At 53.2% G+C, this 5,124-nt stretch overlaps 1 long non-coding RNA gene across 1 annotated transcript; it reads right to left on the bottom strand.

The window, feature by feature from the left end:
• Positions 1 to 705: 705 nt before the first annotated feature.
• LOC311199661 lies at positions 706 to 1,141 on the bottom strand. The gene is made up of 3 exons (XR_014617773.1): positions 1,075 to 1,141; positions 923 to 983; positions 706 to 776 (listed from the first exon to the last, which is right to left on the bottom strand). It is a non-coding gene; the product is annotated as an uncharacterized lncRNA (long non-coding RNA).
• Between the last annotated feature and the right edge of the window lie 3,983 nt (positions 1,142 to 5,124).

Below are 5,124 nucleotides of genomic sequence, written 5' to 3' on the forward strand. Positions count from 1 at the left end.
GTGCCTGCCGGCAGCCTGCCCGCGCAGACTGGGATGCTGCACACCCTGGGAATGGGGATGCTGCACACCCTGGGGATAGGGATGCTGCACACCCTGGGGATGGGGATGCTGCACACCCTGGGGATGGGGATGCTGCCTGCCGAGACTGGGATGCTGCACACCCTGGGGATGGGGATGCTGCCTGCCCTGAGGTCAGGGATGCTGCCTGCTCTGTGGATAGGGATGCTGCCTGCTCTGGGGATGGGCAGTGATGGCAAAGCGGGCACAGGTCACCTGGCACAGTGCAGCCTCTGGTTCAAGGACTGAAGACACGTGTGCCACACACTGATGGGAGGTGAGCAGGCAGCTCTGCAGAGAGAACTGGGGGGAAAAGTACAAACACGCAAGGAAAGGAGGAAAAATCCCTACTTGGGCAAACAGTCCCACACCGAACAGGCACCAGCTACACCACACCAACAATCCCCTGTTAAAACACCGCCTCCAAGTGAGGCACCAAGGCCAGATGTCTGTGAGGATGTCGTGCATCCCATCCCAGCTCAGGAAAGCCCTCAGGGGCTGTGCTGCGGGGCTGAGGGATGGCAGCGACACAGAAGTGCCAGGGTGAAGCTGTGCCAGTCCTCCTCACCTGTCTGCAGGGAGTGGGGTACCCCGACGTGGAGCTGGGTGGATGGTGCCATCTCCTGGCACCACCAGGCTCTTCCCACCCTGCTGTTATACCCCGGAGCAGTGAAGACCAAGGATGCTTGTCCCCACAAAGGGCCAGAACGGATTTCCTTCTGTATAAGTGAGGAAACTGAGGCACAGAGGGCCCACAGGTACCTGGGGACCCTCCTGCCACTGAGCTGGAGCAAAGCAACACCAGGAGTGAGACCATCTCCCCACCAACATTCCCATTCACATCCATCAGAGAAGGATTCCTCACCCTCTTAAAGCACAACTGCACCAACATACGTAACATGGGGACTCCCAGTCCAGCACCTGCCCTGCAACGAGACCCACGGAGGGAGGATCAAGGGGTTTGGTTCAGGCTGACACCAACCAGGCAGCTCTTGGGCTTTGAGGGAAGGGACAAACCCCACGCAGAGCCACAGGTCAGCCTGGGAAGGGCCGCGCTCGCACTGGACGTCACGCTCAGGTTCTGTCCTCAACTTCTCCCCTTTCCCTTCAGGGCTGTTTCCAAGGGAAAACCGCCTCTTTCCAACAAAGTGCTCCGCTCTAACTCCTGCCCAAAGCGCTGGAGAGCTTCCAAAACGCAGATTTTTAATCATAGATTGGAATGTTTTGACATTTGCAAGTATTTCCCCCCCTCACCCCCACCCCCTGCTTTGGCCACGACGATTCGTTGGTTTAAATCCAGCTCCACAACAAGTTTTGGTCCCTTTTTTTCCCCCCCGTGGCACGTACATTGTGTGGAAAGGGAATAATTAATTACAGAACGGAGCCAAACGATTCATCTCTGCCCTGATTCAAAACAGCACCAGAGTCTGTCCCCTTAGCACCCTCATGATGCCTATAAATTGCCAGGGAAGTAAGAGGGTTCAGAGGTAGGAGAGATCCCCAGGGAGCACTTGTAAGGCATTTTCATGCAGGAATAGTGCAATACTACATAAATATATTTCTATTTTATTCCTTTTTCTTTGCTCCTAAAACTTACTTGGAAGTTCAGTGGAGCTGGCAGGGGTCCACAGGACTGTAGCATTTGCTGGTTAGATCGGACTGGGAAGTTTCCCTGCTTCCTCTGGATTCATCACGGAGACGTCACGGCCAGTGAGGACTGATCCCACCTCTGCTGTGCCAGCCACATGTCATGGAGAGACCAAGAATTCCCTTTCCCCCATCACAAGCTGTGCTGGAGATCCTTAAACACCAACCTGTGCTCTGCTGTGGATGCACGATATGTTATCCTGTGGGATGGATGTGTGGGTACTACACTTTGACTTTTAGGGAACAGCAGGTGAGATTGACAGTTCTTTAGCAAAAAAGGGGGAAACTGTTGAATTCCCTTGCAGGATCATCCCAGGAGGAACAGCAAACAGCCCTTTCATCCAGCAGAAATCCCGCTTGGAATGTTTCCATCACAGCTTCAAAAGGATTCACCTTCACCTCGACACGAGTTTCCCAACACCAACCTCAGCTCCTCTTGTTTCACTGCACACCCCATACTCACACGTCACCCCCAGACCCAGGGTACAACTCCGATCACTAACGAGCCCAAACGATCCAGACCCAACAGGCTTTTTATTCCCTCCTAGTTGGTCCAGCACACAGCTCCACATCCCCACCCCACGCTCCTGGAGTTACCCACACTCCTGTGTCCACATGTGCACCTTCCCTGCTCCTCCTCTGCTGCCACCTCTCCTCCCGTGCGGCCTGCAGCCAGAAGGGGTTGATTTCCACATCCCTCTGCTGCTCGTCTGCCCGTGGCTTTGGCTTCTCTAATGACAAAGTAAATAAAGAAGAAAGAAACCTGGTGCCTTCCAGGCCTTGGACTGTGGCACACCGCGCGCTCTGCGGGGGCTCGGTGCCCCCGTGACAGCCCTCTTACGAAACGCTGCGCGGCATCCCCAGGCAACGGCCCTTAGTCCAAAGGGCACTTCAGCCACAGGCATCTCCAGCCCCAGCAAGGGCAAAGTCCGTTGCCAACACCTACCCAGCTGTGCTGAACACGGGCCGTGGCAGCACATGAACCCTCCCTTCAGCAGGACAATAAACCACCTTACTCATCCCGAAGGACACATCCCCATTCGGCACAGTGGATGCAGATCAAGCCACGGGCAAAGGACTTTGCTACTGTGACACAACATGGTGAGAGGGTAAAAACTCCTCCACAACTACCCCTTGTAGGCTCAGAGTAACCACGGAAGCGTCTAACTACCCCGAGCAGCATCTGTTGGCTGATAACCAACACTTCACTGCTATGCAAGGCAAGGGTTCAGAGCGAGCCCCCTCCTGCTCAGTCCAAAGGGAGATGCTGCTGCCTGCACAAGGGAAGACACAGCTGGACAAGCCAAGGGATGCTGAGTTTGCATCCAGCCCTCTTCAAGAGGCAGCTCCAATCTCCATGTTTCAGACAATCCCCCCCTTGAAACCCAAGCTTTGGAATCATTACCCTCTGCCCCCTCGATGAGGGTCCTGCTGGGACTCACAGGTACAACCCAGGAGATGCAACAGCCTCTCAGCAATTTCAGCTTGGGCAACTGCAACAGCGCTGGCATCGTGCTTCACTAATCCAACCCGCTCCCAGAAGCTGAGGGATGCTTCAGAGCCCGCAGCATCCCCCAGGGACAGGACTGCAGCCCTTCTGCTCCCCTCTGATGTGTCCTGTTCCCTTTGATGTGGCTGAGAGAGCCCTGATAGGAACTAGCAGCCTCTAGCAGTCGTGCTGGGAAAATTAAACTTCCCAGATCTTGAGAACACACAGCATGGAGAAATGTGTGAAAAATTGAAATGACAAGGTTATTCAGGTTGGGTTTTTGAAGGCAGCTTCAGCCTGGAGAGGTGGTACAAGAGAGTAGCTGAGATTCCTCTTCTGAGGAGGGTTTATGTGACGTCCTCTCCTTAAACCCCAAAGCACTTTTGAATCTATGGACCAAATCCCAGGTTTTCACTGGTGCACCCCTGCTAGTTGCTTTTTACCTTCTGGTTTTGGGGGTTTTTTTACTTCTCTCTCCAAGTCCTTGCGGAGAGTTGGCCCTTGTAAAGCCACCGCTGTCACCTTCATGGGGGAGGTGGTGCTTCTGGGACCTTTCCTGCTCCCTACACCAACACCCAGGTCCCAAGCGTTGGCAGAGCCGGAGCATCCTGGATTCCTGGCTCCAGCAGCTCCTTCCTGCCTAAGCCTCTGAAGTTTGCCAGGGGTAAAACCTTAACACTGCAGCTTTTCAGATCCTTAATGGCAAAAGCACGAAGAACACGTGCCTAAAGAAATCCCAATCCTTTGGACTGGGGGGAAGTGAAAACGGGAGCCCCCCAGGCTGCCTGCACCCCGTGGGAGGACCTGTGCCCCGGGATGGGGACGAGCTCAGCCCGATAGCTGTCAGGCAGAGCCGACCTGTTCCAGTGCAGCTCCTATCAGTACATCTCTCTCCAGAGCTCCAGAGAATTAATTGTTCAAAGTATTTTATATGCAGGCGACTTCTTTTGTCAGAGTGGAGATTTGTGGGAGAAATCCAATTGTAAAGGAGCTTTTCAGGATTTTATCAGAAGGAGCCTGGGAAGCGACAGTATGTCATTTAATTAACTTCTAATTTTTTTTTCCTAGCTGCCATTTGGCAAAAGGGCTTGAGTTTTATTGAAAATCAGAGGAAATTTTTTGACAGAAGTGAAACAGATGCAGGAAAAGTTTCCCAAGTTGGCTCCATGAGTATTTTTGCCACTGAGATGATGCAGGAGGATCCTAACACCAAGAGGCAAAAGCTGTCAGGAAAAGGACGAGTAACTTGTACCCTTTTCCTAATCCCTTCCCTTTACTGGCCCTCCCAAATAGGGAGTTTTGCCCTTAATTTTATGAGATGTGGAGAAGCAAAGGGTGCACTGCAAGAAAGGAAGGGTGAAGGCACAGACAGAGGGAGCTGAACGGGGCAGGTAGAGGGGGGCTATAATGACCCCCCCAGTGATGCTCCATAGGATGAAGTTATTAAAACATTTCCATACCAGATGTCAGTGCTGGGAAATGGATCCACCCTTTGTGTGGCCAACGAGCTGCTTTGCTTCTGCAGCACAGCCTCTCCAGTGGGAATGTATTCTGTGGAGCGGGAGCCTGTCTGAACATTAAAGCTGTTTAGGTAAATACCAGCTGGCACTCTGTCCTGTTAGCAAATAAACCCCTCTCTCTTAAATGAGCGTCGCAGGGAAGAACAATGTTTAAGTAGCTACATTGTCTTCTCCTGGAAAATAACTAATTTCCCTACAAAAGGTACAGTGAACTCCAAGGGAACACACTGTGGGGGTCCCTGGGAGATCAGCATCCTCGCTCAGCGGCACAGCGGGGACGAGGGACAGTGGAGCAATTAGGATTACAGCAGGGATGACACAGAAAAATGCTTTGCTGGGGCTGCACAGCAGCAGAGGCTGGGACAGAAATGGGGCAGCTTCCCACATCCCTGCCTGCCCGGGGCAGAGGCT

This window comes from Gallinula chloropus (genome assembly GCF_964237585.1).
Source record: "Gallinula chloropus genome assembly, chromosome: 21".
In the NCBI taxonomy this organism is placed as follows: Eukaryota; Metazoa; Chordata; class Aves; order Gruiformes; family Rallidae; genus Gallinula; species Gallinula chloropus.